The sequence below is a fragment of the Tachyglossus aculeatus genome, chromosome 5 (genome assembly GCF_015852505.1).
Source record: "Tachyglossus aculeatus isolate mTacAcu1 chromosome 5, mTacAcu1.pri, whole genome shotgun sequence".
Lineage (NCBI taxonomy): Eukaryota > Metazoa > Chordata > Mammalia > Monotremata > Tachyglossidae > Tachyglossus > Tachyglossus aculeatus.
This window is the reverse complement of record NC_052070.1, coordinates 22,628,984-22,655,493: the sequence shown is the minus strand read 5'-3', so window position 1 is coordinate 22,655,493 and position 26,510 is coordinate 22,628,984. Positions and strand designations below refer to the sequence as shown.

Here is a 26,510-nt window from a genome sequence, read left to right as displayed (position 1 = left end):
TCCCCTGGTCCTTAGAGGAGAAGAGGCCAATGCTAACAGTCATATTTTAATACCCTGGGAAAGTAACAACCTACAGCTCATAGCAAGATCCAATTTTCAGCTGTTTTCCAGCTCCGGATATGAGCAAACACACTCCCCAAACCACTGCACAAAGCAAACTCTCACCATCTGCAAACACTGAGCTTTTAAAAAAAATAATATATTTGAGGTTCTGCATCACCATCTTGTGAGCAGTATGAAAGTCTTGCGTCCTCACATGCCCTGCAAGAATATGACCACCTTGAATTTGAACAGCAGCTTTCCTTCAAAAAGCTCCCGGTGTTTGCGGGTACATCGCAGCCGTTCCCCTGTGAAGAGCAAGTTAGTTCAGTACTTCAAGTTACAAGAGAAGCCGCCTTCTGCTTGAGTTTCCAAAGCAACAGAGTTAGTGCGTGAATTAAAATGATTTTTAAAACTGAATGCCTAGGCCTCTCCTGCCCGTCCAGTAGGAATTCTGGTAAGGTCTGGCCACGATCGACAGTTCCGTTCTGATTCTCCAGCCTTTAGGTAGGAAGCCCGCCTGATCCTTTCTGAATGGGGAAGCCTGGCTGGCAATCAACAAGACCCCACTTTCGTCCATCCAGGAAAGGGGAGAAGCAGAGCAGAGAAGAGAAAGAGTGAGAAAATGATGAAAACTGTTTTCCAATCTCTCCCCCTTAGACAAATTCATGTTCCTCCTTATCCTTATTTCTGGTCACTTGTATCATTCACCTATGAGGAGGTATAAGGTGGCGCCCCCTGGAGGGATAAAAGGGAATTGAGTGGGCAGTGTTTTTCTTCTCATTATCAACATCTTGCTATTTATTGAGCTCTTCCTATGTACAGAGCACCGTACTAAGCGCTTGGCAGAATACAACACAATAGACTTGTCAGCCTCCTTCCCTGCCCGCAGCAAGCTTACAGTCTAGAGGGAGAGCTTAAATGATACGCTTAAATGAGCTTAGATGATTGAGAAGCAGCGTGGCTCAGTGGAAAGACCCCGGGGTTTGGAGTCAGAGGTTATGGGTTCAAATCTCGGCTCTGCCAATTGTCAGCTGTGTGACTTTGGGCAAGTCACTTAGCTTCTCTGTGCCTCAGTTGCCGCATCTGTAAAATGGGGATTAAGACTGTGAGCCCCCCCCCGTAGGACAACCTGATCACCTTGTAACTTCCACAGCACTTTGAACTGTGCTTGGCACATAGTAAGCGCTTAATAAATGTCATCATTATTATTATTATTATGCTGAGCCCCCCCTTTTCCCTCAGACTGAGCCCCCTTTTCCTCTCCTCTTCCTCCCCCCATCGCCTCCCTCTGCCCTATCCCCTTCCCCTCCCCAAAGCACTTGTGTATATTTGTACATATTTATTACTCGATTTATTTTTATTAATGACATGCATATAGCTATAATTCTATTTATTCTGATGGTATTGACACCTGTCTACTTGTTTTGTTTTGTTGTCTGTCTCCCCCTTCTAGACTGTGAGCCCGATGTTGGGTAGGGACCATCTCTATATGTTGCCGATTTGTACTTCCCAAGTGCTTAGTACAGTGCTCTGCACACAGTAAGCACTCAATAAATTCGATTGAATGAATTAACGAATATGCTATTTTTAATAATCTGGTCCAGTATTCTCCTCCGTGGATTTTTTTCAGATTTCACTTGGTGACAGCCCAGAACAATTACCATAACTCAGCGTGGGAGACTGGGGCTCAGGGGGAACACCAGGAGGGGTAAGGGAGGAGGAGGAGGGAAGGGGCAATAATCAATAGGGTTAAATGGACTCGAATTTGCTGAGGAAGTAAGTCTTTCACCAAACAGAGGCAGCTTACCTCAGATCGATCCCTCCCCCGGCTCTAGCAAAATGTCAGCAAGAGGGGAGCCCCCTTCTGTGTCTGTGAGCAAAGAGGGGTGGCCATGGCTCCCCTCTCCATCTCAGGCAAGGTGGCTCCCTTCTGCTCTCACCACGGGCAACCAAAGTTCAGATGGTTCAGTCTCTAACCTTCCACTGGCCCAAACCGGGGTTGGAGACTAGCCGAGCTGGGCGTGCAGCCAAAAACAACGGCACCTCAGCCGCACAAGTTGTAGCCACTAAATCAATAGTTTTGGGCAAGTTTAGCTGTCCTGAGTTTACTCTTTAGCAATCACCTATGAGCTAGGGCACCAAGTTGGTCTGCTGCCATTTTCCAATCACAGATTTCCTATTACTGAAACAGACTTCCCTGGAAGGATCTTAAAAGTCGGGGTCCAGCTCGCATTGAATGCGGGACGTTAAAACTATCTCGACTTTGGAGCTACAGAAAATCCTGAGGAAGACCCTGCGGGGAAGGGGAGGGGAAAGAGCAGAGGTTGATGGTGTGTCTACAAAAGGCAATTAATTCCAAACAAGACTGGACAATGGGGTTCTGGATGCCAAGTACTGAGGACGTCCCTGCCCCAGAAGGGGAGAACAAGAACACTTTGGTCCAGGCAGGGCTCGGCCATGTCACATGCAGGCAGCCAGCTGCAAGAGAGCAATGCGAGCATCGTGGGGATGGACTGAAGGACGTTTTTGACAACATCTGCCTCCAGCATTAAGGCAAACCCGACTCGGCAGCAAGCTAAGACGAGATAGTCTTCCTGTGCGTTTTCCAATCAGACACAGGATTTCCCTTCTCTGAAGAAGTGGCCTGGTTCCAAGTGGGACGCTGTCTCCGCAGGGATGCAAGAATATTCAAAGTAACCCTACAGTCCCACTTTTCCACTCCCTGGCCTGATGGGTCTTTCTGGGGTCTCTCAGAAGCACCTACAGAGGGGAAGACTCGGGGTAGGGTGGTTAAAAATCTAAATTAGGAGCAGTGGGGGTTGAAACAAAAGAGAAATTTGCGGGTTGAGGATGCATGGATGAAAACAGGATGATCTCTGGGAGGAAGAAGCTTTTGAGAAACGTCTCCCCGCTACCCAAGGGTGTGTGGCTACAGTCAACCAATCGATTGTATTTACTGAATGCTTACTGTGTGCAGAGCACTGTGCTAAGCGCTTGGGAGAGTACAATGTAACAGAGTTGGTAGACATGCTCCCTGCCCATCGTGAGCCTACAGTCTAGAGGGGGAGACAGACATTAGATAACTAAATTATGGATAGGTACGTAAGCGCTGTGGGTCTGAGAGAGGGGTAAAGGGTGCAAATCCAAATACAAGGGCCACGCAGAAGGGAGTTGAAGAGAAGACACATCGGAGGAGATGTGTCTTCAGGTGGAGAACCCCTGGAAGAAATCAGTTGTTCTCGTCCTTTTTCTTTTTTTCCCCTTGTTTTGGGATAAGCTCCGCCTCTGCCTCCCCTTTCCTAAATTCCAAGTTGACAAAACAACTTCGAAGAAGACATGTCAGAATCCAGTGCTTACACATAGCTGGATGCTTGGGAGGTGAGTCAGATTTCCAGGTAAATGGCCAACACCATTTTCCTTGCTCAAGAGGAAAATGAAAAATGAGCATGCTGAGTTATCCCCACTGCAATTTTGCAGTCTTAAAACCCAAGAAAAACCATTAGGGAACAAAGTTCATGACAGAGAGATGTTTGCAGAGGAGCGGATGTGTCATCCACATGTGCTTCTTTTAATCAAACTCCAATTAACCTGATGGTTTTACGTTCTGACAGTTTGGCTGAAAACAGACATATCTAATTAGAAGACAATTTGTTTATCTAGACGCCTCAGGCTTTGACTCAAAAAATGACGTCCCCAAAACAATTGTGCCCCAGAGCGGCTAGCATGTAATTTACTTTGAAATTAAAACCTCAAATCAAATCTTCGGGTTTTTTTGAAGTCAGTTACGAGCTTTCCATGGACCGGCCCGCTAGGATTCTAGCACGATTCACTCCAATGAACAGTGCGTTTTCTGGTCGCATGCCCTCCTTCCTGCCCCGGCATCCGGTTAAACTGGTGTCGGGTCTGAGGAGGGGGTTGGGGGAGGAGGAGGAGAGAGACGAGGTCCCCTTCCCTCCCGGACTGATCAGCAGGGCCCCGAAGCAGGTTGCGCTGGAGTGGGGACCCTAATCGGACCCCTGGGGCCGGAGCAGACGCGAACCCGGCTCCATCTTCAGTGGCTCCACTAAGTGGAGATGACCCTGGGCAGACCCCCACACTGGGCTGCCCAGTCTAGACCACCCCAGCCTGGGCCCCCCTCGCCTCCCAGAAACCAGGAAGGCAGGACTGTGCAAGGCTCCAGGTTTCAGCAGCTAGCCCACGGCCGAGAGTTGCCACCAGCATCCGCTTCAGTGGGAAATGGGAAAGCTGGGAAGTCCACCAGCTCTCCGCATGCTAAGGAGCCTCCTGGCCTAGTGGAAAGTGCATGGGCCTGAGAGCCAGAAGACCAGCTCTGACAATTGCTTGCTGTGTTACCACAGGCAAGTCACTTAACTTCTCTGTGCCTCAGTTTCCTCATCTGTGAAATGGGGATTCAATGTCTGTCCTCCCCTTACTTAGACTGTGAGCCCTGTTTGGGAAGGCAGCTGTATCTAACCTGATTAACTTATATCTACCCCAGTGTTTAGAATAGTGCATGACCCAGAGTGAGTGCTTAACGAAAGCCATAATAATAATAGCAATCGTAATAATAACAAAAGGTCACTAATGAGCAAAATTTTAGTGACACAAACAAGAATTTTGCAATGGGAGACAAAAGGTCATTGCCCCAGATGAAATCGATCTACCTGGAAGGGAAGGGCTAGAACGTCCATTAACCGTCGCCAGCTACGTATCCCAAGTCAAAACAGAGTAGAGCAGAGGCAACCGAGCAGCAGAGAGGAGTTTTAACCATCATCATCATCATCATCAATCGTATTTATTGAGCGCTTACTATGTGCAGAGCACTGTACTAAGCACTTGGGAAGTACAAATTGGCAACATATAGAGACAGTCCCTACCCAACAGTGGGCTCACAGTCTAAAAGGGGGAGACAGAGAACAAAACCAAACAGACTAACAAAATAAAATAAATAGAATAGATATGTACAAGTAAAATAAATAAATAAGTAAATAGAGTAATAAATATGTACAAACATATATATATATATATATATATATATACAGGTGCTGTGGGGAAGGGAAGGAGGTAAGATGGGGGGGGATGGAGAGGGGGACGAGGGGGAGAGGAAGGAAGGGCTCTCGCAGACCGAGAACCCCAAGACCGGAAGAAAGGCTGTTTCCTGGTATGGCCCACACCGCCACATCTGCGTAAACAGGGAAACATATTTGTATTTATTGACTCACAAAGGTCAAAGAAGCCAAGGCAATTTCCCAGGGGTAGCCTTCTGGCAAAATTCCCTCAAACATCAGGAGATGGTCTGCAGTGCAAAACGCAGGATCCCCTGAGAAACCTCATGCCACCCGCTCCAGAAACAGTCCCCTGGTTTCCATTTCCCACCTCATTTAAGCTCTCACCTCCTGCCTTCACAGTCTGCTTGCCCGGGCCACACGGTCCATTGATTTCTGCATTAACTTTCTCTCCCTTTCACCCATCGTTCCTCACCACACCAGTCAGACACACCTCCTCACCGTTGCCCTCCCATACTTCAACCCCTGTGTCATTTGAGTCTTGTCTTAGCCTTTTCCCTGAAACCTACTACATGTCCTCCTTCTGCCCCACATCCCCCCAAACCATGTCCCCTTTCCAGATTTCTCCTTCAGATTCACCTCCTTCCTGAAGTCTTCCCAAACTCACCTCCCCAACTCCAGGCTCTCTAGTCACCTCCTCATCCTTCATCTTTCAACCTCCCTGAATGGGCAGCCACCAGTTTTAGCTCTGTTTGATTCTCTGTTTGTCCCACGATTATAGGTGTGCACGAATGATTTGTATGGTCGTCAAACACCATGGTGAGGTATTGATGCTGTTCTCGGCAATCTTCCTGAATCTGAAGGGTAGCTTAGGCCTTGTCTGCGCTTTGCCCCCATTTTAAGCTTGCTGTGGGCAGGGAACATGTCTGCTAACTCAGTTGTACTGAACTCTCCCAAGCACTTAATACAGCGCTCTGCCCCCAGTAAGTGTTCAATAAATACAATTGATGACAATGATGATTATGATGTTGATGGGGGCTGAAGCTGAACGTGATTCTGCAGGGCACCTCTGGCTAGGATTGTGTACGTCTTGATTACCTGGTATCAACCTCAGTGCTCAGTGCAGTGCTCGGCATTCATTCATTCATTCAATCATTTATTGAGCACTTACTCGGGCACAGAGTAAGCACTTAACAAATACCACAGTTATTTCTACTAGCATTATGGTCAGCAATGGTGAGCTCTGGAATGCCACGAAAGTCAGCTTTCTCAATTGCTGATATTCGTTGAGTGCCTATTGTGTGCTGACCACTGTACTAAGTGCTTGGGAAAGTGTAATACAGCAGAGTTGGTAGATGTGATTTCTGCTCATGAGCAGCTTGCAATCTACAGAGGAGATAGATATTAAAGTAGAATATGGTTAGAGGAAGCAGAGTATGGGGCTGAGGTTCATTCATGGGTTCAAATTCAGAGATCACGGGTTCAAATTCCAGCTCCACCAATTGTCAGCTGTGTGATTTGGGGCAAGTCACTTAACTTCTCTGTGCCTCAGTTACCTCATCTGTAAAATGGGGATTAAGACTGTGAGCCCCCCGTGGGACAACTTGTTCACCTTGTAACCTCCCCAGTGCTTAGAACAGTGCTTTGCACATAATAAGCACTTAATAAATGCCATTATTATTATTATTATCATTATTCATTCAGCCAATCATATTTACTGAGCACTTACTGTATGAAGAGCACTGTACTAAGCGCTTGGGAGAGTACAATACAACAATAAGCAGTCACATTCCCTGCCCATTACCTGCTAACTCTGTTGTACTGAACTCTCCCAAGCACTTAATACAGCGCTCTGCCCCCAGTAAGTGTTCAATAAATACAATTGATGACAATGATGATGATGATGATGATGATGGGGGCTGAAGCTGAATGTGAGCTTTACAGTCTAATGGTAAGTATAAAAGTGCTAAAGGGGCCCGTTAGGGTCATGGAGGGTGAAGAGGAATAGGCAGGTGGGGAAAGTGGGGAAACAAGGGGTTCTTGAAGAGGGTGATAACAGTGTCACCTATGAAAGCCCATCAGAGTTCCTCATCGTTCCTACCCAGAGGAAGAGCTTCTGAATGTGATGACCCCTTCTTGTCTCTCTGAGCCAGTTCTGTCATCAGATCACATCCAATCCGTCACCAAAACCTGCCTGTTTCTCCTTGACAACATCGCCAAGATCCGCCCCTTCCTCTCCATCCAAACATCTAACCTTGCTGGTTCAATCTCTCATCCTATTCCGACTGGATTACTGCATCAGCCTCCTCTCTGATCTCCCATCCTCCTGTCTTTCCTCACTTCAGTCTACACTTCACGCTGCTGCCCGGATCATCTCTGTGCAGAAACGCTCTGAGCATGTTACGCCCCTCCTCAAAAATCTCCAGTGGCTGCCTGTCAACCTATGCATCAAGCAAAAACTCCTTACTCTCAGCTTCAAGGCTGTCCATCACCTCGCCCCCTCCTACCTCATCTCCCTTCTCTCCTTCTCCAGCCCAGCCCACACCCTCTGCTCCTCTGCCACTGCTAACTTTCTCACTGTACCTCGTTCTCGCCTGTCCCACCATCGACCCCTGGCCCATGTCCTTCCTCTGGCCTGGAATACCCTCCCTCCACACATCGCCAAGCTAGTTCTCTTCCTCCCTTCAAAGTCCTTTTGAGAGCTCACCTCCTCCAGGAGGCTGTCCCAGACTGAGCCCCTTTTTTCCTCTCCTCCTCCCCATCCTCCCCAGCCTACCTCCTTCCCCTCCCCACAGCACTTGTATATATTTGTACAGATTTATTACTCTATTTATTTTATTTGTACATATTTACTATTCCATTTATTTTGTTAACGATGTGCATATATCAACATCATCATCAATCGTATTTATTGAGCGCTTACTATGTGCAGAGCACTGTACTAAGTGCTTGGGAAGTACAAATTGGCAACATATAGAGACAGTCCCTACCCAACAGTGGGCTCTGACGATTTTGACACCTGTCTACATGTTTTGCTTTGTTGTCTGTCTCCCCTTTCTAGACTGTGAGCCCGTTGTTGGGTAGGGACCATCTCTATATGTCACTGACTTGTACTTCCCAAGCACTTAGTACAGTGCTCTGCACACAGTAAGCGCTTAATAAATACGATTGATTGAATGAATGAGTTTAGAATCTGCCTCAAATACCCACAGCCGCCACAACTCCTCCCACCGGTAGCTCTGTGTGGGCACTATGGACACAAGAAAGTGCAGGGCTGAAAGTGTGGACAGATGACTTAGCCTTCTATAGATCACTTCAATGGGGCAACAAAGAGAGTCATACATGCCTTTCCAGGAGCTTCAGTTACGTTAACAGACCTAGCAACTGACATTTATCCAAAATATGGGCCAAAAGCCCACCTTCAGAAAGCAGCAAGGGAGCCAAGTGGTGGCAAGCAAGCACTGGGATGGGTAGTAAACGATAAACACATCACAATTGAGCCCCACAAAATAGATGCTAAGACTTAGAGACAAAGTGAAAAACGGGCAGTACCACCTTCTCTGCTCCTTTCTACCTCTCTACTCCTGCTCCCCCAGTGGGAACAGAGCAACAAAAAAATATTGGCTCAGTCTATGAGACAATAAAATGGGAAAAGAGGGAAGATTAGCAAGGAGATTCAAATCATCTCTACTCCAGGAATGGAAGTAAGCATTGCATTGAGGCAATCTAGCAAAGGGAAGGACTAGAAAAGGAAGAGCAGAAATCAACAAAATCCCTACAAATACCTTTCAGACAAAGGCATCCTAACCCCAGCATGTACTTACAGGCAAATGAAATAAAGTTTAGAAAGACCAAATGTTCTACTGCAAACTCTATCCTTGTTCTGAGGGAATCATGGAAAATACAGCCCACCCATCTCAGTTCCTGCTGTAAAAATCATATTGCCCTTCTGAGGACTTCTATTTGAAATTACCAAGAAGAAACAGCCTTCTGCCTACTAAAAATCTTGTTTTCCTTGTTCACCGCCGCTCTCCCCAAGTTTTTCCAGACCTTCCCATTTCACCAATGCCACTAAAAAGTGCATATTGCGGTTTCAAAGTTCCTCTGTCCACATTGGGAAAGTATCTGGCATGCATTATTTCCCAGAAGAGACTATCAAATACACTAGGGTACAACAAAACAAAAGCTTGTCAAACTGAGGCACTCATAAATCTAAGATAATCACAAGGAGAAATTAAACAAACTGTATTTTCAGTCAAGGGAGGTGACTTGAGCCAAGATTCCAGAATCAAATGTGGTCGTTTCACCACTCAATTCCCACAGACACCAGTTGCCTGCCGAAACCTCTTTGCCTTGTTCACAGTTAATCAAGGGCATCAATTACAATCTCATCAAAGTAACTGTCTTGGATAAGTGAAGTCAAGCCTTCGCCTTTTCCATGGCCCCCTTATCAACTGTCATTCCCTGCTTACGCTGGTGATCAAAGCAGCTGCTGAAGGCCATTTTCGACTGTATTAGTTAGCCTGGTCCAAACATACTTCTGCTCTACCTCCCAGTTCCATCATCAGACCTGCCCACACTTCATTCCCAGAAGGCCTTTGCCCCCAGCTTTCAAAAAGAGGGAGCTTTACTTCCCATTCACAGGATTGTGTTCAATCCCATTCCAGCACTTTCCTGAGCCCAAGATTGGACCATGGAGAGAGTTGGACTGCTTAAAGACTAGGGGAAGACAGAGACACAGGGATAGAGAGAGAGGAAGGGCAGAGATGAGGGAGTCATTAGGGATGAGCTGAACCTCTCTCTCTTTCTGAGGCCCGTTGGGGTTCTAGATTGAGGGTTCTGACCAGTTCCCCAGGAACTCAACTCTTGAGAGACTGGGGCTTCAGACAAGGCTCCAGATTCGGGGAAAATTGGCAATTCTAAGATTTCAACCACGGTACTTGCTGGTTTTCTCATAATTGTGCTATTTGATGAAGCTTACTGGGTGCCAGGCACTATAATAATCACTGGTGTGGATACAAGCAAATTGATCTGGACACAGTCCGTGTCCCACATGGGGCTCACAGTCCCACTGCCCGTTTTACAGATGAGGTAACTGACACAGAAAAGTGAAGAGACTTGCCCAAGGTCACCCAGCAGACAAATGGCAGAGATGGGATTAAAACCCATGATTGTCTGACTCCCAAGCCTATAGTCTATCCACTATGTCACACTGCTTCCCATGAAGCCCCTTTCACCACATTTTCTCACTGTACCTCGATCTCATCTATCTTGCCACCGACCAAGTGCTTAGTACAGTACATTGCACACAGTAAGCGCTCAATAAATATGACTGAATCAATGAAGGAAGGAAGGAATTTAGCGGACTCCTCCAGGATGTTGTTTTCCGCTCCACTCAGACTGAGGGCCACACTTCTTCGGGGACGGGGGATGGACTTTAGTGAGAGCAGCTGGGGCCACTGCAGCTTCCTCTCCAGACCCAAAGTAACAGAGCGCTTGGCACTCAAACTGAACAGCCCCGTCCCACTTCGGAAGGCAAAGGAATGTGAAGAGCCCTCAAAGGGACTCACAAGTACTACTGGGTTAAGCATTAGCTACCCGCAGGCAAACGCACACACACAAACAGACACACATACAACGCGGGAAAGAAAATCCATCTCCGTCTTAGCTGCCCCACGAGTTACACACACCGAGAGTTCCACTTGACAGAGTCATAATGGAAACCGAACAAAAAGGGAAGGGAAGACCACAGGCCACACTTGAAGCTATTCAACCAATTGACTACCGGATTCACCCTTCTGGTATTCCCCGCTGCATAGATGTGATTACACAAAAGCCTCTTGGAGTGCTAGCACCACATTTTCCAAACCAAACAGGGAATAATTTACATTTTAACAAATGCTCAGTTGTACTAAACCCTGCACGGGCAGACCCAGCTGCTGCTTTCTAGAGATCACCTTCTGAGGTGAAAAATTTTCAAGCTGGACTCCTCTGCAGGGGGCCTTTCTGGGTGGGGTTGGTGGGGCTCGGGGTGAAGAATGAGGGGAGAAGATGATCTATCAGTCGCACAGGTGAGCAGGGAGGGAGCTGAACCAGCAGCTCCCTGAACCCCTAATTTAGGCCTTCTCCTTTTATTGGGGGCCAGTTTTTGGTGCAAGGGCATGAATCCTATCCAAAATGGATGATCCATCGCCCTCGAGGGAGGAGAAGGCTGTGGGAGCTAGAAACGGAAGGCAGGGGATTGAGGAGGTGGAGAAGACACCACCGAGTCGAGTTTTCTCTCTAGCTCTGACCCTTGTTTCTTGGAACGCACTCCCTCAACTTTCCCCAGCTGGTAGAACTTGGCTTTGACAAACCCAGCTGGAGGCCCAGAGTTCCGGCCCGGCCCGGCCCGGCCCACCTGATTGTGAAGGCCAGGCGAAGTGAAGTCCAGGGACTCTTCCTTCTGTGCCTCATCCCTGCCCCAGGGGGAAGCAGGAGCAGCCAGGGGAGCGGCTGCCTGCTGAGCTTCAGCTGGCAACTCAGACAGCATCTTCAGCTGGATGTCATCAGCCGGGAGCTCAAACGGTCCCAACTATCCACCTTCCAGGATAAACAAACTAGAAGACAGGCATCAACGGACGGCTGTTCCTAATGAAGCCAAGCCACAGCCCCCGACCCTCCCCATCGGCAGTGGAGAACCTGCTGTTCTGCTCCCCTGGGCCAGTGGCACCACTCTAGTGGGCGGTGGGGAGGGAAGGGTTCACGGAGCCTACAGAATTGACAATCCATACAAAACCTGGTTTTGTGCAAATCAAGCCATTTCAGCCAATCATTCAATTGTATTTAATGAGTGTCTACTGTGTGCAGAGCACTGGGGAGAGCAAAATGTAACAGACATATAACAGAGAAGCAGCATGGCATAGTGGATACAGCATGGGCTTGCAAATCAGAAGGTCATGGGTTCTAATCCTAGCTCCATCACTTGTCTGCTCTGTGACTTTGGGCAAGTCACTTCACTTCCCTGGGCCTCAGTTACCTCATCTGTAAAATGGGGATTGAGACTGTGAGCCCCATGTGGGACATGGACAGTGCCCAACCTGATTAACTTGTATCTACCCCAGTGCTTGGCATAGAGTAAGTCCTTAACAAGGACCATAGTAATAATCATTATTATGAATCTGAAAATGTAGTACAGTGCTAAGCGCTTAGTACAGTTCTCTACACATAGTAAGTGCTTAATAAGTACGATTGAATGAATGAACTCTCAACTCCATGATTCAACCCCCAACTCCCACTGGGCTGGAATTTGATGCTGGGATTTTCCCCAAGCATATCAGGGCCCAAAGTGGATTTTCTACCCATCAGTCAGTCAGTCAATCATAGTTATTGAGCGCTGACTGTGTGCAGACACTTAGTATAGTGCTCTGCTGGCTTTGAGTTTGATTCATTCATCCAATCATATTTATTGAGCACTTACTGTGTGCAGAGCACTGTACTAAGCACTTGGGAAGTACATGTCGGCAACATATAGAGACGGTCTGTACCCCACAACGGGCTTACAGTCTATATACCAGCTATGCGATCCAGCTTCACTAGGTGAGATACTGTGTAACACTGAATGACAGTAGGGTTCTCCCCAAATCTACCGCATGATAAATTGAAATGGGATGATCAAAAGCAGGAAAACAGAGGACAAGCCTTAAGGATGCAGTGAAACATAGCAACTTGGCACCTACAAACCAGAAAGGAATGGCCATTTTGAGCCGACGCTTCATGAAGACTGGAGGCTGAGAGACAATTGAAAACAGTGCCTGGCACTACAAAGAACAAACACATCAGCATAACATGTGGGAGTACTCCACTGTATTCTGCACACAGTATAAACTCAATTAATACCATTGATTGATTGATTTGACTCATGGATTCACACAGATGTTCACAATGAGGTAGGAATGGATGGGCCCACCATGACCATTTTGATTACACCCACACAGTGGGTAAAACCTGTTATGAATGGCATCATCTTCAAACATGATGGGTAATTTTAAGTATACTCGTGGGTGGGTGGGTGTGTGGGTGTGTGTGTGTGTGGGTGTGTGTGTGTATGTGCATGTTTGCTCAGATAGGGTTAAAGCCTGAAGGATTCTGAGGAAATTTTAAATTGCCCCATGCACACCCAGCCCATCTATCTCACAGAATGGATGAAAAAACTTAACTAGAAGCCAGGCCGCTTTGCCCTTGACTCACTCCTGACATCTGACAAATACCTCAACCCCTCCGGGCCTCAGTTACCCCATCTATAAAATGGGGATAACAATACCTTTCCTCCCAGAGGTTCAAGGAGGGAGACTGAATGGTGCTTTTGGGCAATTAGAGCTGCTTGGTGGAAGGGGCCAAACCTACGGTAGGCAAGAATACTGCCACTTCAGCTTCCCTGGACCTTTCTTTCAAGAAGCCCGGACAGAATGAACCGACCTTCTTGCCTGAATGTTCTGCCACTCACGGTTCTACCCCCAAAGATGGAACTCTTCCACTGTAGCCAGAACAAGGAAAGGGGCTGGGGTGGGGGACAGAGAGGATAAGGAAGGAAACAGGGGGCAAAGTAACTGTCCTCTACACACCCAACAAGCAGAAACAGACAGAGGGCCTTGAGGAGTTCCAGCTGACCTCCATCTGATCCCGTGCCAGGAACAGGAAGCCCTAGCCAGCTCTCGTCTATACATTCCGATCCCCGGGAAATTGAGGAGGCGGCGCCTTTTCCGTCATCTCTGGCTGCAGAAGGCTGGGTGATCCTCCAGGCCTGTCAGCCCCTCTCTGATGAGGTGACTCCTGGCCCTGAAGGTGGAGGTCCATCCACCTGACCCAGACCAGTCTGCCAGGAGAGAGGCAGGCCCGGGACTTAGTAGGTGGAAATCAATAGGTTTTTCCACAGCCCTTAAAGGAATCTCTCTTGGCAAACCAAGCGCTGAAGAAATTAAATTGGGAGAGAAAGGGAGGAAAAGTATTAGTGAGCCTCTGCCAGACAGAAATCTTCATTTGGTGGCTGTTGGGGTGGATTTAAACTTTGAAGGAGGAGCAGGGGGTGATGGGGGAGTGCAGGAGAATAGAAATGTTTGCTTTGTCCTTATCTTCAAAATAGTTCAAGCACTGGTGGGCATGCAGTACACACAAGGATGGGCCAGCCAGGAGCAGGATGACACGACTGACTCAAATCCAGTTCCCGAAAGGAAACATCCAAACTGTTCTTCCCAGCAGCGAGGCTTCTCCCAAAGCTTAATGGCTGGCAGACAGACATCCAGCTGATATGGGCCGCGTCCACTCCCAACTGCAGGGAGACCATTAGACTCCCCGGCCTCCTGCCTCGCCTGCTTGGATTCCAAGTCGGCAGAGAGGAAAACACATCCTATCCAAGAAATGCCGACCGGCCTCTCTTCCATCGCAGGCACCCTCCTCAGAGGAGTGAGTTGTTCTGGGAGCAGGGCATCTGCGGACCCGCTTCACAGAAAGCAACCTGAAACTCGGCTTAGAGAAGAAACCTTCAGACCTGAACTAAGAACAAACTCTGGTTTCATTTGGAACAAGTCTCCCGGTTGGCGGGGCGGAAGAGCTGCTATTTCACCTCTGGAAGTGCCCGTGTGTTCCTTTTGGGGTGAGGGAGGGAGGGGGAGGATGTGGGTTTGGCCAAAGGAGCTGAAAAGAAAGAACCACAGAGAGAGAAGAGAGGGCACTGTGTTTGGATAAAGGGAGACAACAAGAAGACAGAACCGCTGTACGGAATCTACTGCCTCCAGCAAAGCCAAAATAAGGAAGGGGGGTGGGGAGAGCGGGGAGCAACGTCCAATCTGTTTGTGACCCAAGCCTCAGGATTCAAGCAGTCAGCGAGCTAAAGACTCTGCCAAGCTGCTCCACACATCGCAAAGCTCAGCAGCAGCAAGCAGACAGGGATTCACCTTGAGTTTACAGTGCGCGCGGGTTTCAGACAGCAGTAATGTATTTATCCCTGTCATGTAACATTAGCAATCTGTCTGGAGCTTGGCAAGCACCAACTTGCACGGTCACATAAACTGTCTGACAAACTTAAAGTTTCTTAAATGCTTTTCTGTTTCGGCGGACAGCAGAGCGTCATAAAATAACTGTCAGCCCCTTGATCGTTCCTTTTCTCTCTTCTCCCTCTATCCCAGAAACAGCCAGGGCAAGAAATCCAACCCCGGGAGGGGTGGGGGGAGAGAGAAGGGGCGGTTCAGCCCATCCAACTGTTAGCCTTGCAACAAGTCCCAACTTTTTCAGGTGCAAAAGAAAATTCCCCCAATCTGGAGGTGAGGGAGCTGGGGTGGGGGTACGCCCGTGTAGCACTATGGCAAAGCAAAGCTCAATAATTAAAAATTAATAAAGGGTGTGGGCAACCATCTTCCCACCCCCTTTCTCTGCTCCTGCGGATTTGGGCCAGACAATCTGCATCCTCATTAAGTGGTGTCTGGCAGCCTGCCTGAGTTTTAGTGGGTTCTGGGAATGCCAATATATTAACCAGAGGACTTTTCGCATACCCTTTAGAGTTTTTCTTCTAGAAAAGTCAACCATTTGGCACAGTGCACCCCTATTTTTGTCCGGAAAAGCTCTCAGCTGCCAATCAAGGGAAAAATTATAGCTATGTGCTTCGTAATTTCCAAGACCTAGCTGGAAAACAAGCTTGGAGGAAAGAAAAGTCCTTACAAAAACAGCTTAAAAGGCCAAAGTTCCATTTTTAATAGGATTTCAAAGAAAAGCAATCCATACAGGCACCGCATGGGTATGCCTGCACACAGACATGATTTTCAATTCCTTATGCTCTAGTGGGAGAGGCAATATTAATTGGAAATATGAACCCGCCACAATATTACACTGGTAATTAATAGTACAGGTGCCTGCTTGTTTCTTTCTGTTGCCTAACAACCAAGTGAACAACGCTTAAAAAAAAATTACCAGCAAAACATAAGCAGGCCTCGCTTACTGCTTAAATTTTCCAATAATAGGCAGAGACTCAACATTCCGATTTCTATTTAAAACTTACATTGGACTTGCGTGGAAGCTCAGTGCAGCTGAGACAGGAGCCACGGTAAAATTGGGTGCCCAGTTCCACGGGCTTCTACCTGCTACCGGGACCCTCCCCCAGAAAAAAAAATGTGGGGAGTGGGGGTGGTGGAGGACCATTTTAGAGTCCCTTTCTCTTCAGAACCCACTGGCTGGGGCATCCACCCTGGTCACCCCATCTTTCTGCCAGCCCTCCAAACATGGGGCCTCAGGCAGCCAAACCGTCAGAACCCCCATCTTCACCCTGTGCATTTATTCAGTTGTTTGGAGGCTGTTGGCACGTGCATGCATGAACCATGGGGGGCGGCCCTCAGGTTAAAATTGCATTCATGCCCCCCTCAAAGCTGTCATTCTTGATTTTTCTCTCTGCCACTCTCCTTGGAGGAATATGCAGCAGCCCAGGAAGGGCGGGAGATGATGCTTCTGGTACATCCCAGGTGGAGAACAACAGTCCATCTCTACATTGCCCCTCCAACCTCATCCCCCCAGCTCACCCATGTCCTACGCCCTAGTTACTCCTCTTCCAAGTCCAAGGTAGATGGAAAGAAGGGCGGTTCCCAGGATCAGATCTCCTGGCTCCAGAAGCCTCATCCCAGGCTACAGGGTGAAGAGCGATGGGGTGGCACCCTGGGTCATGGCTTGAGGGGGTGGCTGTGCCCAGTGGCCTCTCCTTCCCCCCCCTCCAACCCCCGCAGTGCAGGTTTCCCCACAGATCAGCAAAAAAATGGCCAACCCTCCTCTGGCTGGTCCATCCCTGACCGTGCCATGCTAGCCTGAGGTTAGCCTCTGTCCGGTGAGGTCAGAGATGGTAAACCCGCCCCTCACCATCGCCACCCAGAAGACTGTTGTTCTGTGTCAACCCTCCAAACAAGCAAACCATTCACAGGCTCTGCCACCCTTTGGGAGAAAAATAAATGTTTGTCTATGTATGTATGTAAGTACGTATATACTGTACGTAACCACCAATGTGCCAACACACTGGCACCAGCTTCTTTAACAAGCAGCTGGCGCTGGCTAGATGCCACTGAAAGATTCAGGGTCAGGCAAACCAAGCCCACGAGAAAGGCAGAGAGGTACTCTGAAAACCTTCCAGGAATAGACAGGCTTTCCCAGGTTGGCGGCACACATGCTCAGTCAGCAGCTGCTTCCAGTGATGGGTAAACTCTATCTGCAGTAAAAAGTGAAGAAAACTGAGCTGTTTGTTAATATAATGTAAGAAAGAGGCAGAAAAACTAAAATACCGAAATTTCCGGCTGGCCTTACAGTTTTATGATCTTCTCAATCTATAGTGAGGCTCCCCTCCCTCTCCCCACAAAAGCACTCAGTTCAGTGTCATATTAGATATCAATTACCTGGTCTCAGGTAAAGGTTCCTAGATCTGGCAGGTTATGTCCCCTATTGCCAAAATACAACCAATGTAATGTTTCTCAGCCTCCATGAAATAGCATGTTTATTTTTCACCAATATTAAAATGCAATAAATATATCTTATACTATCATGTATTTGTCATTACGATTTTTGCCCTTGCAAAGAAAAACTGTATTCAAGACAGCTAGACAGATTTGTTGGTTACTTATGAAGATTTATTGGATACCCGAAGATACTCTGAAACTCTACAGACATCACACATAGGTGCTTTCATGAACATACACGGAAATACTCCAGATGCTGCACATATAGATAGTTCCACAAATACATCTGAAAAGACCACAGGCGGGATACATAAATGCTTTCATCAACAAACATGCATATTAAAACGCTAAATGTGATACAGGGAAGTACAATTGAAGTCCTCTCGGAGGAATATTCACAGAACCTCAATGCTCCGTGCGGAAACTCTCGGAAGAGACGGGGTGGAAGGAACAGGGTTCCCGGGGCTAGTCAACGGAGGGATGTGCATCAGTTAAACAGGAAGGCTCCCACCATTGTCTTTAGAAAAGCCACCCTTCACTCATGGTTACTGCAGAGTTTTTACCTACTTCTGCGGGCCAGACCGTCTCCTCCCAGCCAACTTCCTTCACCTCCCAGTTCCAGTCCAGCAGTCTAGCCAGGCTCATACAGAGAATCAAAATAAAGCTAATCTGAGCTCACGTCCCATTGCAGTCCGGCCATGTAGAAAGTGGCCCGAAATTGTCCCATAATGAAAATAAGTCAAAATGCGGGTGGGCAAGGGGGAGGTGAAAGAAAGATGTGTGTGTCGGGAGCGGGGGGGATGGAGGGACTGGACTTATTCAGATTGGCACAGAGAAAAAAATCGAACCTGGTTACGAAAACAGTTTTTGAGTCGGGCGACATTTATTTGCTATTCAGACCGAATACTAGGAAGATTCATTAACATTTACCTTAGTTAACCTTTCCTGAAGCCCTACTTGCCTTCAAATTGGGACACAACTGCCCTGAGGTTCCTCTCGCCCCCTCTCCCCGCCTTTTACCCTCCCCCCACGGAAAGCCTGGCACCATGGCACTGCTGAAATGCCCTCGCCAGGTAGCACTTCCCTCCAACAACTCCCCACTGTATTCACTTGATCCATTTGTTCCAGCAGAGATGAAAATCTCTGCATAAAGACGCTCCTCTCTCTGCAATGAATAAAATGTTCTGAAATAGACAAATGTCCCTCCCCGACCCATTAAATTAAGCTAAACAGACGGCTACTGTCCTCCACAATTACCAGTGATTACACATAAAGCGCCAACCTCGTAAACCTCAAACATTACAAATTGCGGGGCAAGAATTCCAATGAAACTCCCACCCCAGGTGTCCAGAGTCAGACCTCAAAACAAAGGGAAGTTCTTTGATTTTTTTCTATTTTCTGCAGGGGGAGGTCATTGTTTCCTGTTTAGTGCGCTGTGAGGTTCGAGAAAGAAATTTAAAGATGCCAGTTTCCTCCAAGACTCCTCGAAAGAGAGAGAGAGAGAGAGAGAGAGAGAGAGAAGGAGAGAGAAAAGGAGAGAAAGAGAGAGAGAGAGAAAGAAAGAAAGAAAGAAAGAAAGAAAGAAAGAAAGAAAGAAGGAAGGAAAGAAAGAAAGAAAGAAGGAAGGAAAGAAAGAAAGAAAGAAAGAAAGAAAGAGAGAGAGAGAAAGGAAGAGAGAAAGTGAGAAAGAGGAAGAGGGAGAGGAAGAAAGGAAGAGAGAGTGAGAAAGAAAGAAAGAAAGAAAGAAAGAGGGAGGGAGGGAGAAAGAGGGAGAGAGAGAAAGAGAAAGTGAGGAAGAGAGAGGAAGAAAGGAAGAAAGAAAGAAAGAGGGAGAAAGAGGGAGAGAGAGAAAGAGAAAGAGAAAAAAGAAAGAGAGAGAGAAAGTGAGGAAGAAAGAAATAGGAAGAGAGGAAGAGAGAGAGAGGAAGAAAGGAAGAGAGGAAGAGAGAGAGAAGAGAGAAAGAAAGAGAAAAAAGAAAGAAAGAGAGAGAAAATGAGGAAGAAAGAAAGGGAGAAAGAGAAGAGAGAAGAAAGAAGAAGAAAGATACAGAAGAAAGAAAGAAAGAAAGAAAGAAGGAAGGAAAGAAAGAAAGAAAGAAAGAAAGAAAGAAAGAAAGAAAGAAAGAAAGAAAGAGAGAGAGAGAAAGGAAGAGAGAAAGTGAGAAAGAGGAAGAGGGAGAGGAAGAAAGGAAGAGAGAGTGAGAAAGAAAGAAAGAAAGAAAGAAAGAGGGAGGGAGGGAGAAAGAGGGAGAGAGAGAAAGAGAAAGTGAGGAAGAGAGAGGAAGAAAGGAAGAGAGGAAGAGAGAGAGAGGAAGAGAGAAAGAGAAAGAGAAAAAAGAAAGAGAGAGAGAAAGTGAGGAAGAAAGAAATAGGAAGAGAGGAAGAGAGAGAGAGGAAGAAAGGAAGAGAGGAAGAGAGAGAGAAGAGAGAAAGAAAGAGAAAAAAGAAAGAAAGAGAGAGAAAATGAGGAAGAAAGAAAGGGAGAAAGAGAAAGAGAGAAAGAAAGAAAGAAAGAAAGAAAGAAAGAAAGAAAGAAAAAGAGAGAGAGAAAGGAAGAGAGAAAGTGAGAAAGAGGAAGAGGGAGAGGAAGAAAGGAAGAGAGAGTGAGAGAGAGAAAGAAAGAAAGAAAGAAAGAAAGAAGGAGAAAGAGGGAGAGAGAGAAAGAGAAAGTGAGGAAGAGAGAGGAAGAAAGGAAGAGAGGAAGAGAGAGAGAGGAAGAGAGAAAGAGAAAGAGAAAAAAGAGAGAGAGAAAGTGAGGAAGAAAGAAATAGGAAGAGAGGAAGAGAGAGAGAGGAAGAAAGGAAGAGAGGAAGAGAGAGAGAGAAGAGAGAAAGAAAGAGAAAAAAGAAAGAAAGAGAGAGAAAATGAGGAAGAAAGAAAGGGAGAAAGAGAAAGAGAGAAAGAAAGAAAGAAAGAAAGAAAGAAAGAAAGAAAGAAAGAAAGAAAGGAGGAAAGGAAGAAAGAAAGAAAGAAAGAAAGAAAGAAAGAAAGAAAGAAAGAAAGAAAGAAAGAAAGAAGGAAGGAAGGAAGGAACGGAGGAAAGAAAAAGAAAAATGAATCCAGACTGAGTGTATTAACAGTCTAGCAGCGATCATTGTCTTTTCGGGCAGCGTAGTGAGCTGCCGATGAGCTTACCTCCGTCAAACGGTGTGAGGCTGCCGGTCGGGCGGCGGGGTGGCCCCTGTGGTCCCTCCCTCCGGGGTGTCGCCGTCCTCGGGGGCAGGAGTCCGGCCCGGCCCGGCCCGGCCCGGCCCGACCCGGCCCGGCCCAGATGTGTCCCAGGCTAAGGAGGGCAGCGACCTGCAGCCGGGCGGGGTGGGCGGGTTATCCATCGGGGGGCCGCGGGGCGGGGGGGGGGGGAGGAGGGGCCTAGACGCCCCCCCTCCCTCCAGCTCCCAAAGTAGCGGCGGGGCCCCGAGCGCCGCCCCGGACGGGCCCCCCCGCCCCCCGGCTGCGGTGCCAACCGCAGGTGCCAACGGCAGGCCACGGCCAGGCGGGCCCGGGGGGCGGGCGGGCGGGCGGGCTGGCAGCGCCCAGGGGCTCCGGCCCGGCCCCCCGCCCCGGCCGGGCCCCCCGCTGCCCCCGCTGCCCCCGGGCTCGTCCCACGGCGGGGCCCCGGCGCGGGAGGAGAGCCCCCGGCCCGCCCGGACCCCCCTCCTTGGGTGACCGGGGACCCCTCCCCTCCCTTCCCCTTCCTTCCCCCCCCCCTTGTCTCTCCCCTGCGCCCCCCGGGGTGACCCCTTCGCTGGTTGAGAAGGGGACTGCCTGCTCCACCCGGGATGAGAAGGGGACCCCCCGCCCCCCGGGATGAGATAGGGGACCCCCCAGCCCCCTGGATGACAAGGGGACTCCCCCGAACCCCGGGATGACAAGGGAACCCCCCTCTCCCCGGGATGAAAAGGGATCCCCCTCTCCCCGGGATGAGAAGGGACCCCTCCCGCCCCCCTGGATGAGATGGAGACCCCCCCTGCCCCCTAGATGACAAGAGGACCTCCCTCCCCCCTGAATGAGATCGAGACTCCCCTGACCTCTGGATGACAAGGCCCCCCCGCCGCCCCCCGGGATAAGATAGGGGGACCCCCCCCCCCCAACGCACCCGGGATGACCTAGGGGAACCCCGCCTCCGGGCAAGTTCCCGGGCAGGACAGCAGGGCACAGACCTTCAACTTGGACTCGCCCCCGTCCCCACTCTCCCTGAGACTTTGGGGGGCTTGCCTGCGGCTGGGGGGACCGGGCTGGGGGGGCGGGGGGGGGGGAAGGGCTGGGTAGGGGCCGGAACAGGGTTTGGGCGAAGACAGGCTGGGGGCAGGACTGAGGCAGGGGCAGAGCTGGGTAGAGACAAGGGCAGGAGAGAGGCTGGGGGCAGGGGCAGGGGCAGGGACAGGGACAGAGGGGGACAGAGGCAGGGATAGAGGGGGACAGAGGCAGGGGCAGGGACAGGGGCAGGGACAGGGGAAGAGACAGGGGCAGGGGCAGGGGCAGAGGGGGACAGAGGCAGGAGCAGGGGCAGGAGCAGAGACAGGGGCAGGGACGGGGCAGAGACAGGGGCAGGGACAGGGACAGGGGCAGAGACAGGGACAGGGGCAGGGGCAGGGACAGGGGCAGGGACAGGGGCAGAGACAGGGGCAGGGCTGGGACGGGGCAGGGGCAGGGCAGGGGCAGGGGCAGAGGCAGGGGCAGGGGCAGGGACAGGGGCAGGGGCAGGGCTGGGACGGGGCAGGGGCAGGGGCAGGGGCAGAGGCAGGGGCAGGGGCAGGGCAGAGGCAGGGGCAGAGGCAGGACTGGGGCAGGGACAGGGGCAGGGGCAGAGACAGGGGCAGGACTGGGGCAGGGACAGGGGCAGGACTGGGGCAGGGGCAGAGACAGGGGCAGGACTGGGGCAGGGACAGGGGCAGGGGCAGGGACAGGGGCAGGGACAGGGGCAGAGACAGGGGCAGGGGCAGGGACAGGGGCAGGGGCAGGGCTGGGACGGGGGCAGGGACGGGGCAGAGACAGGGGCAGGGGCAGGGACAGGGGCAGGGGCAGGGCTGGGACGGGGCAGGGGCAGGGCAGGGCAGGGGCAGGGGCAGAGGCAGGGGCAGGGGCAGGGCAGAGGCAGGGGCAGAGGCAGGACTGGGGCAGGGACAGGGGCAGGGGCAGAGACAGGGGCAAGACTGGGGCAGGGACAGGGGCAGGACTGGGGCAGGGGCAGAGACAGGGGCAGGACTGGAGCAGGGACAGGGGCAGGACTGGGGCAGGGACAGGGGCTGGGATAGGGACAGGGACGGGGACAGGGGCAGAGACAGGGACGGGGCAGAGACTGGAGCAGGGCTGGGATAGGGACAGGGACGGGGACAGGGGCAGGACTGGGGCAGGGACAGGGGCAGGACTGGGGCAGGGACAGGGGCTGGGATAGGGACAGGGACGGGGACAGGGGCAGAGACAGGGACGGGGCAGAGACTGGAGCAGGGCTGGGATAGGGACAGGGACGGGGACAGGGGCAGGACTGGGGTAAGGACAGGGGCAGGGACAGGGGCAGGACTGGGGCAGGGACAGGGGCTGGGATAGGGACAGGGACGGGGACAGGGGCAGAGACAGGGACGGGGCAGAGACAGGAGCAAGGCTGGGACAGGGACGGGGACAGGGGCAGAGACAGGGACAGGGGCAGAGACAGGAGCAGGGCTGGGACAGGGACAGGGGCAGGAGCAGGGGCAGGACTAAGGCTGAGACAAGGCAGAGCCAGGACTGGCACTCGTCAGAGGCAGGGCTGGCGGGGTAGGCACGGGGACAGGGGCAGGGGCAGGGGCAGGGGCAGGGGCAGGACGGGGGCTGGGGCGGAGCTGGGGCAGGGCTGGGACGAGTCGGGGACGGGGCTGGGCCAGGCGCAGGGACACAGGGACAAGACTGGGGCAGGGGCAGAGTGGGTGAGGGGGCGGCTGCCTGCCTGTCCGTCTGTCCGTCTGTCTGTCCGCCTACGAGTCCGGGAGGGGGTGGATGGGGGGGGGGAGTGGGGGGGGTTACCTCCTCCCCGGCTCCCCAGGCCGGCCGCTCCCCACAACCCCGGCCGGAGGGGACAGGGGCCGCCGCAGACACCGACCCGGTGGACTGGCTTACCTCCTCCTCCTCTTCCTCCTCCTCCTCCTCCTCATCCCTCCTCCTCATCCCTCCCTCCTCCTCCTCCTCCTCCTCCCGCTCTCCCGGCCCCTCCCCCTCCGCCGCCGCCTCCCCCCGGCCCCCGCCCCGGCTCTGTCTGTCTGCTCTGTCTGGTCTGTCTGGTCTGTCTGTCCTATCCGTCCGTCCGTCCGTCCGTCCGTCCGTCGGTCCCCGGCAGCCGGCCTGGGTGCGCCGAGCCCGGCCGGGCCGAGCCCCGGCTCTGCCTCCTCCTGCTGCTGCTGCTGCTGCTCCCTCGGTCCGTCCCCAGGGTGGCCTGCCTGCCTTCCTTCCTTCCTTCCTTCCTTCCTTCCTTCCTTCCTTCTTTCCTTCCTTCCCGGGGGTGGGTGGGTGGGTGGTTGGGCTTCCCCTCCGCCTCCCCCGCTCGGCGGCCCGCAGCCGGCCGGGGGGGAAGCCGGGGGCGGGGGAGCCGGGGGAGAGGGGGGGAACGGGGGGGAGAGAGGGGAACGGGGGAGCCGGGGGGGAGAGAGAGGGGAGAGAGGGGAACGGGGGAGCCGGGGGGGAGAGAGAGGGTGCAGAGAGCGAGCGAACCGGGGAGCAGGGGGGGGGGGGAGAGAGGGAGGACGGAGCAGGGGAGCTGGGGGAGAGAGAGGGAGCCGGGAGCAGGATCGGAGAGACGGGGAGCAGGGAGAGAGCAGAGAGGAACGGGGAGGGGGAGCCTGGGCGAGAGAGAGAGAGGGGAACAGGAGTGGGGGAGCTGGGGGAGAGGGGGAGCAGGGAGCCGGGGGGGGGGAGCTGGGGGAGAGAGGGGAACGGGAGAGGGGGAGCTGGGGGAGAGAGGGGAACGGGAGAGGGGGAGCTGGGGGAGAGAGGGGAGCGGGGGAGGGGGAGCTGGGGGAGAGAGGGGAGCGGGGGAGAGGGAGCTGGGGGAGAGAAGGGAACGGGGAGGGGGAGCTGGGGGAGAGAGGGGAACGGGGGAGGAGGAGCTGGGGGATCCGGGGGAGCAGGGAGCCGGGGGAGGGGGAGCTGGGGGAGAGAGGGGAATGGGGGACGGGGAGCTGGGGGATCCGGGGGAGCAGGGAGCCGGGGGAGGGGGAGCTGGGGGAGAGAGGGGAATGGGGGAGGGGGAGCTGGGGGAGCAGGGAGCCAGGGGAGGGGGAGCTGGGGGAGAGAAGGGAACGGGGGGGAGCTGGGGGATCTGGGGGAGAGAGGGGAACGGGAGAGGGGGAGCTGGGGAGCTGGGGGAGCAGTGAGCCGGGGGAAGGGGAGCTGGGGGATCTGGGAGAGAGAGGGGAACGGGAGAGGGGGAGCTGGGGATCTGCGGGAGCAGGGAGCCGGGGGAGGGGGAGCTGGGGGATCTGGGGGAGAGAAGGGAACGGGGGAGGGGGAGCTGGGGGAGAGGGGGAGCAGGGAGCCGGGGGAGGGGGAGCTGGGGGAGAGAGGGGAGCGGGGGAAGGGGAACTGGGGGATCTGAGGGAGCCGGGGGAGAGAGGGGAACGGGGGAGGGGAAGCTGGGGAAGCAGGGAGCCGGGGGGAGGGGAAGTTGGGGGAGAGAAGGGAACGGGGGGGGGGAGCAGGGAGCTGGGGGGAGGAGGAGCTGGGGGAGAGAGGAGAACGGGGCTGGGGGCGGGGGGGGGGGTCTGGGGAGAGCCCGGGAAGGGGGGGGAGAGGGAGGGAGAGAGTTTGGGGGGAGCCCCGAGCCGGACCCAGGCTACACTGCCCCCTGCTGGGCCGGTTGGGAGCAGGAGCAAGGACGGAGACGGGGTTGGCAAAGGGGTTGGGGGCGGGAGCGGGGGAGCTAAAAAAAAAGACTTCCCTGGGAAGGGAGAAGTGAAGGGGGGGGCGGGGGCGGTATCAATTTCTCTGCCTCAGGCAGTCTCCGCATCAGTCCTCATTCTAGCTGTAACCACACTGGGGGCCGGGGAGCTCGTCCCCTCCCCTAGCCATCCATTCCCCACCTCCTTTGTCCCCAGAGGCAGCCAGGGGCCAGCCCGGAAGATACCCACGTGTCCTGGGGTCACCCCCGGATCCTAAGAGGATTCCCCTCTGCTCCATCCCAATCTCACCCTCCCTACAGGGAAGGCCCGCTGGAGGGGAGCTGGAAGGGAGCAGGAGGGGAGTCCAATCCAAAGTAATAATAATAATAATAATAATAATAATAATAATGGCATTTGTTAAGTGCTTACTATGTGCAAAGCACTGTTCTAAGCGCTGGGGGATACAATGGGATCAAGTTGTCCCACGTGGGGCTCACAGTCTTAATCCTCATTTTACAGATGAGGTAACTGAGGTTCAGAGAAGTTAAGTGACTTGCCCAAGGTCACACAGCAGACATGTGGCAGAGTCGGGATTCGAACCCATGACCTCTGACTCCAAAGCCAGGGCTCTTTCCACTGAGCAATGCCAGGACCCCAGTGCCGCTTCTGGATGTGGCCATGGTTGGGCAGGCCTCATCTCTGGGGGAGACCCCCCTCAGCGTCCTCCTACAAACCCTCCAGTCCCTGGGCTCCTAGGCCAGTCCTGGGCTTTCCCAGCCTCGGGTTGGACGGGGACAAGTCCGCCCTGTTGGACTGGGTTAAGTCCACCCTGTTGGCTCTCAGCGGACGGTCCACACCAGCGGAAACGTTTTGCACCATCATTCTGACCAACATTCCCAGTTTTCATCCCAACTACAGGGGCCGCAGTCAACATCATCATCAACTCCTCTCTGTTTTTCATCTCTCACATTCAGTCCACTGCCAAATCCCGCCAGCTTTTCCTACACATTCCAGATCTGCGCATTCCTTTCTGCCCAAACAGCTTCCAAAGCTCTGGACATAGTGTGCTTAAACAGTTGACTCGTCCCCCTCGTGGTGTCCCTGCTTCCAGTCCTTTCCCCCGCCCTCCAGCCTGCACTCCACACTGGTGCACG

At 52.2% G+C, this 26,510-nt stretch overlaps 1 protein-coding gene across 3 annotated transcripts in view; it reads right to left on the bottom strand.

Moving 5' to 3' along the window:
- The window catches only part of LDLRAD4 (low density lipoprotein receptor class A domain containing 4), a 420,524-nt gene extending 399,782 nt beyond the window's left edge, over nt 1-20,742 (bottom strand). For all 3 annotated transcript variants that reach the window (XM_038746173.1, XM_038746179.1, XM_038746175.1), the window contains exon 1: nt 20,645-20,742. The gene's annotated coding sequence lies outside the window, so the exon portion shown is untranslated. The remainder of the gene's footprint in view (nt 1-20,644) is intronic.
- Nucleotides 20,743-26,510: the final 5,768 nt, after the last annotated feature.